This window comes from Ammospiza nelsoni, chromosome 4, assembly GCF_027579445.1.
Source record: "Ammospiza nelsoni isolate bAmmNel1 chromosome 4, bAmmNel1.pri, whole genome shotgun sequence".
Lineage (NCBI taxonomy): Eukaryota > Metazoa > Chordata > Aves > Passeriformes > Passerellidae > Ammospiza > Ammospiza nelsoni.
Genome location: NC_080636.1, coordinates 14086841 through 14100305, shown reverse-complemented (window position 1 = coordinate 14100305; position 13465 = coordinate 14086841). Strand labels below are relative to the sequence as shown.

Below are 13465 nucleotides of genomic sequence, written 5' to 3'. Positions count from 1 at the left end.
GAGCTCAGTTGTGTATCCACACTCGCCTCTGATTTCTGTCCAACCAAAACCATGTCTGGCATTTCCAACCGGAATAATTCAAAATTAAAACATGGACACCCCTAATTTCCATTCCCAACTGTCTTTTTCTTCCTAGTGTCACAGTCAACATTGCAGTATTCTTTGCAGATATGATAGATACCTCTCTTTGCACTGAAACCCTATCACCTGACATTCTTCTTCTTCCAAATCATTTCTACATCTGTTTTTTCTTTCTTTTATAGGTGACAACCTCCTCTTATTTCATAAAAGTATCCATATACCATTCACAAGCACAGCATGTTGGAAAATGCAACTGCGCTTTTTCTGATCAAACTCCTCTATACCAGCAACCAGCTCCACTTTTTTTTCTGAGGATCTGGCCTTTTCTTCAAGGCCCTGCACTGCTCTGTTTCTGAGTGCCTGCCTCATTCACATCTCCTCTGTATTGGTTGTCATGGCTACAACACCAGCCTCACATCCAGGCTTCCTTTTCCCACTGGAAATTTAGCATCACAGAAACACAGAATCATTAAGGTTGGAAAAGACCATTGAAATCATCAAGTCCCACCTTTGACTGAACACCACCTTGTCAACTCAACCATGGCACAAAGTGCCATATCCAGTCATTTCTTGAAAACTTTTTGGAATTATGACTCCACCACCACCAGGCACAGCCCATTCCTATGTCTGACCACTCTTTCAGTGAAGAAATGCTTCGTGAGGTCAAACCTAAACCTTCTCTGATGCAGCTTGTGGGTATGTGCAGTTACAATTATCTGGGAGAGGAGACCCCACCTGGCTACAACCACCTTCCAGGCAGTTGTAGAGAGCAATAAGGTCCCTGCTGAGCTCCCTCTTCTCCAGGAAAAGCAACAGCAGCTCCCTCAGCTGCTTCTCACAGGACTTGGGCTCCAGAGCCTTCCCCAGCTCTGTTGCCCTTCTCTGGACTTGCTTCAGCTCCTCAATGTCATTGCTGAAGTGAGGGGCCCAGAACAGGACACAATTCTTGAGGTAGCCTTACTACTCCTTCCCAGCTTAGTGTTCTTGGTGAATTTACTGAGGATGCACCTGATTCCCTTGCCCAAGGTGTCATGGACTGCCAGTATATTTCTTACAGTAGCCTTGGAATGAAATTTGGAAAATGGATGGAGGGGTGTGTGTATCTTACTTTCACAGGACTATTTCCAGATCAGTGTGACACAAGAGGCAGGCTTCAGGCTATGTTCTAACCACAAAACACACCCATTCAGGCTATAGCATAGTATCTAGTGCAGAGCAGCTACTTGGACAGCAACTACCTGCTTCGGGGCTCCTGAAAATTATACATTTCTATGAAATTCTCTGAGAAAAGAGAGGCAGCACCTCCTCCTTTGTACAGCCTGCAGACTCTTGTAACTACTGCCATTTTTGAAGCAGGAAGGCAGGGACACTCCAACATGAGATCTATTGTCTTTTGTTGGAGAAGAATTAATGGAACAAGTATCTCCAGAAAGCCATAGCTGGTGTTGAATTTTAGATACTGGAAGAGATGGCATGGCCAAGAAGGACAGAGGAAGGTGAGGGAAGGTGAGGAAGGGAGGAAACTTCATAAGGAAGAGTGAGACATAGCCTCTTTATGCTACAGCAGCACAATCCCACAGAAACATCACAGAGCTGAGGCTGCAGAATTTGGTTCAGCTGTAATCACATGAAGTGATTAATTTTAAGTATCTTCCATGTCTACTTTTTATCTCCAACTCTCTCTCATGTAATGTTTCTGGAGCAGATACCACACTTTCCTTTGTTCCTGCAGAAAAAATAATACACTGTATGTGTACAAAACAGCTGCTGAGCTGCAGTCAGTACCTCCAGGGATCGGGCTATTTTATGGCATGAAAGTTTTAGATTACCGAGAAAGTTATGAACCTATACCACCAATTGGAAGTTTCATCACAGGCATAATGTTCTTTATGTTGCTTCTCAGAGATTTGCAGTAATGTCTCTAGTTTTTCTTACAGCCCCAATACCACAAAATATTAATAATTTCAAAAGAGATACGATGAAGACAAACAAGTTGGAGAGTGGTAAATTTTATTTACAGATAAATGCTCAATTTGCTTTAGTCATTGATTTGGTAGAGAAAACATGAAACAATAATTTCATGCTGAATGTACTTGTTCCAATGTACTTGTTTATCCAATGCTGCTGCCAAAGTGACATCAGCTACTGGCCTTCACCTTTTAACTGCGTTCACTGGAGGGAGTGAGAAGAAAGGAGCACCCATCCATTGGCATCAGTGGCATTTTTCAGCACCATGACAGGTTCTCACTTGCATGGTGGCAGCTGCACTGAAAATAGGTTGGTTTACACCTGTTTTTTTCTTGAGGGAGAATAACCCAGTGACACTGGACAGAGCACAGCTCGCTGCAGGAGTGGCAGCCTGTCCCTCATGCAGGCGTGGTTGATGAACCAGAAGAACTGCCTAAGGCAGTGACCCTTAAAAGATGCAGTGGCCAATTAAGTCTAGGGCTTTTTATAGATTTTATTTTCTTCAACATTTTTTCAAGGCTAAGCTTTGGTGCTTAGGGGAATGGCAAACCAAGTCTTTCCTTATCTGTCATATAAAGACATGGAACAATGGCTTTCTGGCCACTTACTGGTTCAGCACATGGGCATGTAGGCACAGAACAAAAATACCTGCCAGTCTTGGGGGGGGGTCAGATCTGGAGCTCTCTTGCTGGGGGTCATCTCTACCTTGTTGTGAAAGTAATGTGAAATGACAACACTTTCCAAAGAAACAGAGAGTCTTTTCTTTTTTAACTTCAGTGTAGCAGATTAAAGGATGAACCAGAATCCTTATGCATTGTGGTTGCTTTTCTCTCTATTTTGGTGAAAACCAAGGTACCTTCCATGTTCTGTCAACCCAGACAGTGAAATAATAATTTCATAATTTACATATGCCACAAGTCCACTGTTGTTGGCACAGTTAGAGGCATGTCCCATCACATTGCACTCATGGAATTTGATTTTCTCTTTAGGGTTCATTAGTGGCTTTCTTTGTCTTTCCAAGATATTTTGCTTATAGATTTTGTAGTTTAAACAAAACTTTATTCCTTTTGTTTATGTTTTTCATGTCAGGGATATCAAAAATATAAATGTATAATTCATATCTCTTCTAAATCACATAAGCCTGCTTTGGTTGTGATATGTCCATTCAAGCTTATCTCTGCCCATCTCACCCTCCAACACTTGAGAAGTTACTTTTCATTTCCTTTGACCACACTTGATCAGGAACAGCTGGCATTTCTCATCAGATAACTATTTTTTTAAGCAACAGCCCCATCAGTTATTTTCTGTTTATATTTACAGGGTTGTTGCTATGTCACTGTTAGTCTTTGAGTTCTGGCCCATTGTAAAGATGACTAAATGAAAGTAAATAGACTTGCAATCAAAAAGAAACTGCTTGTTTCTGGACAGCTTCTGTACGGGAAACAGTAGCACCAAGCAAAGTCCAAAAGCTGTTCCTGGGACATTGGCAAATGTCACTGCATGCCATGTGGCTCTCTGTCCTAGACATCTAGGGATGGCAATTAGATTTTACATAACGCATTTCTACCTCATGTAATGTATTTTTTTTGTAAGAATGAGACACTGGTGTCCCTAGCTCCTTCCCTGGTGGCTCTGCTCTCAGGGTTCAGATGCTGTTCTGTTCTCTCTCATGGAACAGAAGCCATGAATAAATACTGCTAAATTCATTCCTACTTTTACAGACCTTGGTGGTCTTTATAAAGAGGTGTCATGGTTTTAAGGACAGTTATGGACATAGTTGGAAACAAACAACAAAAGTAGAAAATGCTAACCAGATAAGCAGCCAGGATTTCATAGGCATCAGGGCTCACTTATCTGCTCTGAACTTCAAAATTCCACAGAACCTGTTGCTGCTCTTGTTCCCATCAAATTGATCCTCCTTTGTATGAGAAATTGGAGTCTGATCAAGATAAAATCTGTTATTTTTCTAATTGTGATTCATTACATCTTCTCTAAATTGATAACTCTAAAAATAAAGACTAACCTTTTCAAACCTCTCATCTGAAAATATTACAAAAATGAGCAATGCCTGAGCTTCCCAGAGAATGCCTGCAATATTAACTATATAATTGAAGACAGATCATTTATAAATCAAAAAGGTTGCTTCCAGATAAGACACCTTTAAGGAAGTGCTTAGCCCTCTTTTAAATTAACAATTCAGACTTATTTCTTATTTTAAGACATTACCAGAAGACCATCTAGATGCCAACTTTTGCTTTAGTAATGATACACTACTATTTAACTTGGAAAATAGATGCCTATTTTTACTCCAATCTACATAATATTTTTACAGGAATATTAAAAAATTAACCTTCCCAAAATGAAATACACTTCATTGTTATGTGAGGAGTGAATGAAAATGAAATAAAATTCATTCCTGTGTGAGGAGTGTTTGTGGAAAACTGCAAACCAAAGCCTATTTAATCTAGTGCAATTCATATGAATGATCTCATAGCCACAAAATAAGTCCATGTTCAAATATTTCTGTGTTAGATATCCACCAAGTATGCAAATGGCATTTGTGCAATGCACATGGATGTTGATGTTACAGAACAGCAGACACTCTGCTGTGAGGTATTTTGGAAAAGAGAATTTACAAACATTTATTTTAGGAGGTCAATAGTGCATTCTCTCTCTTATCCAAGCTATTTTTGATGCTATTAGGCAGGGTTGTTTGTCTACAACTATGCTTATTAAAGATTTTAAAAAGTAAACTTTAGTTTGAATTTTACCTCACCATGGTACAATTTTTTTTTTTTTTTTTTTTTTTTTTTTTTTTTTTTTTTTTTTTTTTTTTTTTTACTTTTAGAATGAAGTCTTCTAGTCAGTTATCCCATAATGTCTGCACAGTGTCATTTTATGGCACTCATGTTCCAGCACTCTAAAGCACTTAGACAGTACTGTTAATTCCAGTGCAACAATTTGCAAAGTTAAAGTACATATTTTTTGGGACCTGGGCCTAATACTTCCTTTCATTGTTTGTATGTAGTGCAAATGCTTTCTGTTTCCTCCTGGATGCAGGATAGCTAATTATGTTTCAGTCCCTGGGCATCCAGCAAGCATAAAACAAAACCACAAGCTTATGGCTGTTCCATGCTGCAGTTTTGTCCCAGTGCAGGCTGGCTCAAAGTGCAGCTCCAGCCTCCCACTCCAGAGCAGCTTTTCCCCAATATCCAGGGAAAGTAATCTCCTGGCTATGCTAACAGCCATCCAAAAACCTACCATATAATCTAATTGAACTATTGATTCCCAAGCCAGGGCTCCTATTTAGCATTCCAGAGAGAAAAAACTGAGAGAGAAAAAGGTTTTACAGACAGCGCTGCACAAGCCTTCCTTAGCTTTGTTTGCTTTATGTTCTTTTTTCATAAAGATTATGTAAAAAATGTCGTTAAAATGCTATTGACAGAATCCTACTCCTTATCTGAAATGTGTTCTCCTTTTTATTTCAAACCACAATTTCTGAAGCAGGGAATAGACATTTTTCCTTAATAAGAAAGAGTCTAACTGCAAGGAGGAATAGGAGAATGGAAAGCGCACCATCACAGCACCACCTCACATTACTTTTGTGCCTAGACAGCTGGTAGCACTCTCAGTATGACAGAATCTTTCTCATATGGTTTGTGAGCTTTGGGGTTTTTTTTATTTGTTTGTTTGGGGGTCTTTTGGGGGATGGGGTTGTGTATTTTGTTTGTGGGTGTTTTGTTTTGTTTTAATTTAAGAGGAGAAAAAAAGGAAAATTGCAACAGAAATCTACTTTGACTTTCATTCAGATTGAAAGATCAACAAGCTCCCTTGACAATTATTTCTATGCATATGAATTAAGTTACTACTGCATTGTGTTAATAATCTTTTAGAAATAACACAAGCATTATGGGGACTAGATATTAGTGCCATGAAACTAAAAAAATAATTTTAACATTTGACCAACAATAGACATGCTATTCTAATAATTCTGCATAGCTGCTTTACAGAAAGCTATACATGCTGATAGCGATGTGTGATACTCCTCCATATTTTTGATAAAGCAGGTCAGGGTTATTTATACCAATATCAAAGGTATTTACTTACAAAAGTATTCTATACTGGCAGCTGATACTAGAATGTTTAATTAATATAAGTGAAATAAATAAGAAATTGTCTTCATTTATCTAAATGGCATTATGAGATTTGTTCTTCCTAGTCAAAACATTTCCTTCTATCATAACTTTTTTTAAGTGAGGGGTTCAAAGCACTTCTCAATTGTTTCTTGGGTAGATTTATTTGTGTGGAGATCTTTTAAGACATTAATTTAGCAATTTAGGAAAGTGGGTTCTTCAAAGAATAATTTAAAATCAGCTCCAAAAGAGTTTCTTATCTGATTTTTTAAATCTAGCTTAGATGTAAAATCTAGATTTTGTCAGAAAATAACACTGGGGGTTCTACATAGCTATTCATGGCACTTATTCACAGTTTGCAGGTTATAACAAACAACTTCCTATCTGCCAGCTCCTGAAACTTCCCTAAATAGTTATATATGTTGGTAGTTAAGAACATTTAAGAGCTACAGTTTACTCTAGTCTTGTACTTTTGGTTTCAGGCAATGAAGCTGAAAAAGACAACAACAGAAAATACCCTAAACTGGCATTGTCCCTGCTTGTTTTCCACTGGGATTATAAGAGTGGAAATTTTAATCTTATCTAGGACAGAAAATCTTCAAGGGAAAATTTCTTTTTACTGGTGAGATCCATATACTTGTAAGGGGAATGGAGTGACATAAAGCCCTAGAAGAGATTCCCCCAGAGAAGGAATTACTTCCTTGAGGTCCCTTCGCAAATCGTGGTGAGGGAGCAGTTGAGTGGAGACAGCCAAAGGGATCTGTCAGGACAAATTTTGCAGTTTGAATGTTGCTTTAACTGCAAGAGGGGTGATCTTAACTTCCAGAGTAGTCAAGCATTAGATAAGAGGAGCCAAATTAAATACCACAATGCAATTTCATCCTAAGAGTTCTGAAAAATCTTAGCCTGCATTCGCAGTGAGGACTGTGTGGCATACACTTTGTACAGCTTAAAAGAAATGCTTGCTTCAGCAGAGGAAGCCTTGGGGCAGGAGGAGCCTGGGGGAAAGAACAGCCCCGACACAGTTGCCCCAACACCAGCCTACATCATCCAGAGGAGATGGGGCAACATGATCCATCCAGGGAGAGAGAGGATAGCTGAGGAAGCAGTGTGGGAGCACAGATATACAGCATCAAGGAATCAGTCAAATACAGGAACACATATTACTGGAAACATCACCAACTCTACTGTTATTTGAATATTTACCTAAAACCGAGATTAAACAGGTACTCGTGTCTCTTCAGAAAGGACAGCAGGATCATTACTGGTATTGTTAATGCAAAAAGGGTCTTTTCTGATTAATTTTCTTCCATGTTTTCTCATGAATAATAATCAGCTCTTGACATTTTGTTTAAGTTCTAAAACTAGTTATATGTAGAAAACTGTTGAGGTCTGTCTCTTGTTTCATCACATTTTGTATTTATTTACTCAAAATAAAACCCTATTCAAATCACTCTTACTCTGTTGGCAAGAGTTCTGTCTAATGTAATGAATACTTCTTCTCTGTGAGAACTGTCCATAATATGCACAATGAAGAGGACCATGTGCACTCTATTTAGTATTTGTTCACTGTTAGGAATGGTGACCCTGTGCTGATGCCCAGGAATGTGTCTAATTTCTCTTGATTTATCCAGTTTTCATTCTCTGCAATGGCTAACAAAAATCATGAGATAATCATCTAACAGCTCTTCCATTAACTGTGCATTTCCATTCTTCTTTATTATAATTATTTTTACCTTCTATTATGGAATCAAGAGGATCTCCTTATCACTTCTGTCATAAATCTTCTAAAATACATTAATCCAACATCATCCTCTCTGTACCTCAAATTTTGAGGACTTCACCATAACTGCCAGCACTATTCCTATTGATATTGAAATCACAAATACCTTGAATGTTTTTGGTTGTAAGGGATCTTAAAAATCATCCAGTCCCTACTCCCCTGCCAAGACCCTTCAATAAGACCAGGTTGCTCAAAAAAATTAATGAAATATGTAAATCCTGAACAGCTCAATAGAGCCTTGCCCTATGTAATAGAAAGACCTAGAACTTTCATTCAGGAATTCAACTAAAATAAAACTGTATCCTGTTCAGTGGAGTACACACAGTTGTCTGTAATGTTTCTCCCATGTTTCAGCAATACAGAAATTTCTTGGCCTAGACATGTTCCTTTACTGTGTTGTTCTACCAAAGTTTATTGAAATGGGTTCTGGCATGAAATGCTTTTGCCCAGATAGGCCATTTACTAACAAGTGCAGCTTCATCTCATGACTACTGATAAGGTATGGGTTTTGCCAGGCATGCTGAAAAGCATCCTTAAAAACACTTTGGAAAGGACTTAGGCTGCAAGGTCAGACAATGAAAAAAAATATTTTAGCCATCCACAATCTTGTAATTCACTCCTTCCTCCTTTACAGGGCATTATACTTCGCTGAAAAACCCAATATTAAAGATCAAAAATAATAATAATTTTGAAGTGCAGGTTTTCCTCAGCACACCTGCAGCAGTTACACTCACTTTGCCATGGGCCAGCACCACTGTGGGTCATTTAATGAGGACATTCGTGATGGCCACTGTCCCAGAGGTGCCAGGCTCCTTTCTCCAATCTGACCACATAAACCAGCTCCTCCTTCTGAGGCAGCCTCACTCCTCTGCCTGATTTCTGCACTTGCTCCAGAAGGTGAAAACAAAGATTTTCAGAGCTATTAAAATCTTGGAGATTACCAGTTACAGAAAGTATTGGTTCCAGTGGTGATAGCACAGCTCAGTGAACTGTTTCCTGTTAAATAGTACATAATTATGTTTCCATTTATTCTTTTTCTCCACAATTGCATAAATTCAGAAATCCTTTGCAAGCGTAGATTGTTTTGAAAGGAATTGTGCATTTAAGGGGTTAAAATGACAATATTCTATTAAATCCTCTTTTCACAAATTGAAAAGTGTTATAGACTATGTGGTAACAATGCTTCTAATCAAACCAGTGAATTCTTTCCAAGCAATCATCTGAATGAGAAGTAGAGAAATTCCAGCTTTTAAAAAGCCTCGTATTGTCATACTTATTTATTCTGATTTTTTTTTTTTTTGAAAAGGTGGAAAGTTGAGCTGCCTAACACAATCACATCAATCAACAAACATAGGATTTTGACTGTATCTCCCACTACAATCCTAGAACTCAGTCTTTTCTTGCTTATTTTTCTTTTCTTCTTCCAGAGTTCTTTGTGACACCGTGAGTATGAAAGCAGCCAACTAAAATCTGCCTATTCTTTGCAGTCTTCTGAAACTAACCAAATTATAGGGAAAGAGGATGATAAAACTTCCAGAGGTTCATTACATTGTCTATAAGTGCTTTTTACTTGCTTCTATTAATTTGGCTTTACAGTGTGCAGAGGCAGCCTGGCAACTATAATTTGCCCCTGCAAAATCATTGTTTCAGCACTGAAGTAATCCTTTCAGCCACCCATCCAGCAAGCACATGAATCATTAAATTTTTAGTCAAAAAAGATACCTGACTTTGTGAGATGGCAAAGTGCAGAAGTTCTTAGTAGCAAGAAGACTGTTTTCTATATTTGAATTTAAAAAGGAACAAATTTTGTTTGCAAGCAGCTCCAGAGGAACAAGGAACATTTTGCCCTACATGCAGGTTTCTTGAGCAGTGAATGTTATGTCCCTTTCTAATGGAAAAGTCAGTGACATACTTCCCTTTATACATGCACACAAAAAGAATGTTCACTAACAATGTGCATATGCTCAAAGATCTCCAGTACTTTTTTAAATCTGATTTTCCTGAGAGTTCAGCTCAGAGGGTAGCAAAGCAGTGTTTGAGCTGTAAATAGAGAAGGGCCAATGACAGCCAGAGAGCCACGAGGCCCTTCCATCCATCAGTCAAGCTGTCGCTGCTCCTTCAACAGAGGTGAAGAAATGTCAAACAGTATTTGCAGCAAGTTAAGCATTCCTACAAGTGTTAGTGGGAGTGTATTGGCTTCAGACATCTGTTTAAACTTTTTTTCTTCAGTAAGAAAAATCTTGGAAGGCACAAAGCTTGCATGACTTTTTTTTCCTTTAGATGACCAGCTTCCATCAGGACCTGAGGTAGAGTATGCAGTATTAGGGGACGTTTGTGAGACCAGAGGTGTCACACACAAATAGGCAGCCAGTGCAGAGGTGTCAGTGAAGATAGCAATGAGGCACGAGAAATAGTAGTAGTAAGTAATTGAAGCAAGGAAAAGATGTGTCAGATGAGACAGCTGAATTGGCATGTGAGTCTCCCACGAGATGCAAAGAGACATTGGTTTGGAGAGTCAGACTCTCTTCTGCCATCATTTACAGTTTCTTTCTCCTCCTCTTAAAGATAAAAGAATCAGACAGGAACTACCATGTCTAGTATCACTTGTATTTAATCTTGGTGATCTGCAGGTACTCAAGCCCACTATCTTTAGGGCAGGTACCAGGCGAGTGAAGGGGAGTTTTAACTCCAGTGCCTAGCTTGAGCTAAATATTGACAGCAAATTATTGATTGCTTCTGGTAATTCTTTTTCTTTGCTAACACATACAATTTACACTATTACTTTGTTTACGGTAGCAGTTTAGTATATTCAAGAAATACATTTTATATATTTATTTGTTTGTTTATATTCCTTTGCACAAATAACCCCCCAGTCTCCCCCTGGGGAGGTGTTCAGCAAGGAAAGTGAGAGAAGGCCCTTTTTCTCTCAGCACCCCTTGCTGCCAGCCTGCAGTACCTCTGTGAAGCTGATCTCCTGTCACCACCAGCTCTGGGACAGTCTCCTTTGAGAGGACACCATTTCTAAATCATTTCCTTCACAGCAATGTGCCATCATGCTGTACATAGACAATTAAATTCTACACTGCCTCCTCAAAGCCAGTTCTTGGACTAAAATGTCCCAAAAATACATAGGTTTCATGGCAGGCAGCACACTGTATAGCATGAAAAAAAAAATGTAAAATTATGTCCACAAGGGAAAACCTGCAAGGGAGGGAACCCAGGAGGTTATTTTGGGTATCCAGCTATAAGGTACTTTTAAAATAAAAAAAGAAAAAACAAAAAAGAATACCTAGTATATACACATGACTGAGGGAAAATAAATATTCAGACAGGTTCGGCTGCTTCATTATTTCCCCTGATGCTTTTCAGACATCTCCTCTCTCAAGCACTTAAAACACATACCAAAAATATTTGTTACTCCCTTAAGCCATTTTTAGCCTACCTGTCTAGTGCTCAAATAGAATTCCTTGCAACTGCAAGCTGTAGTATTGTGTTAATAATTTTCCCCCAATTCCACTGAGGTACCAAAAGAAACTTGAAAAGAAAATCAAAAATTAAAAAGGCAAAGGGATCTTTTAATATATACTGTCAAACAGCTGTGAGGCCTTAATCCTAGAGGCCTTTTATTATCCTTCCATAACACCTACTCAAGATTTTTCTCTTCAGCAACAAAAAGATGCTAAATCCAAAAGAATGGATTTTCAAAACGTGCTTTTTAAAAACATGGTTATTTAAGCAAAAGTTCTCTTACGGACTTCTTGACAATGCCCAGAAATTGTACACAAATTTGATGAGGAAGTGACTTTAGCCTGTTACCACTTAACCCTATCCCCCATCACCATTTCCTTGCTGCAGGGCACTCTGGCCCAACATGCAAATTCAGAGTTGTTGCCAACAGATGGTTGAAGACACATTTTCACTTAATCACACAGACACAAGCTGGAAGGATCCTTGAGTAAGAAGCACATCACTGATGTTTGTAAAATCCGTATGTTCTTATTCCACTACAAATACAAGCTGAAAGGCAAGGACTCAGTTCTTTGGCCTGTTAGATACCCATGCACCCTGAAACAGACAGGGACCAAAAGCTCCCAGTTTGCTGAACACAGTTCAGAGGATGGAGACTCTGTGTGCCCATTTTGAATCTGCTTGTCTCTGTGCAAGCACATGCCCTTCAGCAGCTTGACATACAGCAGTGCAATCCAGGTAAAATGACAGAAAACAAAAGATGTCCATGGCCTGATTTTCATCATTTTTTCCTTTTGTAATTAAGAGGTGGGGAGAAACATGTCTTACGTGATATTTCTATTAGCTCTTTTCATTAATTTATCATTAACCCCAGTAAATACCAGTACTGTTCTTATCTGTATAGGGATAGCTAAAAAAGATAAATCAAATGAGCATCTAATAGGAATAATTAAGCTAAGTTTAAACAGTTTATGTGAAAATCATAATTTAAAAAGAAATGTTTTCATTTAAAAAATAAACTGACTTTAAATTTCAAGTTATGACAATCTCTGTGAAATGTCCAAGAGCAGTGTGAAGGTGTCTCATTAAAACCTTAATACTCCAGATTTTTTTTTCAAGCTGAATTTACTGCAATAGCTTCTGAAGACCAGGGAGAGGGAATATTCTCTTCACTACTACTTATCCAGCTAGAAAACTCAGTGAGTAGATAATGAAAAACAGAGCAACCACCTGAAAAAAAAATCCCAGCTTTTTCCCCCTCCATGACTAGAGCTGGAATTCAGCCTTAATGAATGACTTCTACAATTTCTAAATCCTGGCAGACTGAGTCCCCAAAAAGGTAATACATCAGTTCCTTCATTGGAGAAAACATTAATTTTGTGAAATAATTTTTTGTGTGTGTGTGAAATATATTTCATAAACTTATTTACTTATACATTCAGCGTATTCAAATTAACTGAAGTTTAAATTCATTGGAACTTTTTATATCTATTAACTAAATTTCAATTTCTTCCAAAGGTGTTCAGAATATAGATCACTAGAATAGTAGAACATTAAATCCTTGAATCTACTTCAGATAGTAATCCAAACATATGCTTCTTTCTTTATGAATACCTTAAATAGTGTGTATGGGATAACCATCAAGTGTTTCTTTTATTGTAAAGGCAAAATTTTGTGGCAAATCAACAGTCAATGGCAGCTACAGCTTTCAAAGTAAAAATGCATTGGCACAAACTAACTCCTCTTTCAGAAAGTGGTGGGAGGAAAAGCCTTTTAAAAGTCTATTACTTGAGACAATTTTTTCCAGCTTCAGGCTTTAAATCAGTAATAAAAATGACTATTTAAATTACTTTCATGTCAATCCATCCACCATGATCTGCAGAGAGCTATTTAAGGAGACAGAGACAGACTGAAGAATATCTTCACTTGTGTTACTGTCAAACCTGGTAAGGCTCGTATTGATCATGTCACTTTAATATTTCTCAAAACTCATATTTTCCTGCATTCAGGATTTCAATGGAGAAAGATATAT

The 13465-nt window shown here is 38.1% G+C and overlaps 1 protein-coding gene across 1 annotated transcript in view; it reads right to left on the bottom strand.

The window, feature by feature from the left end:
* Positions 1-13465, bottom strand: part of QDPR (quinoid dihydropteridine reductase) — a 383857-nt gene that overhangs the window by 274245 nt on the left and 96147 nt on the right. Inside the window, exon 8 of the transcript XR_009418259.1 lies at positions 4834-4905. The gene's annotated coding sequence lies outside the window, so the exon portion shown is untranslated. The remainder of the gene's footprint in view (positions 1-4833; positions 4906-13465) is intronic.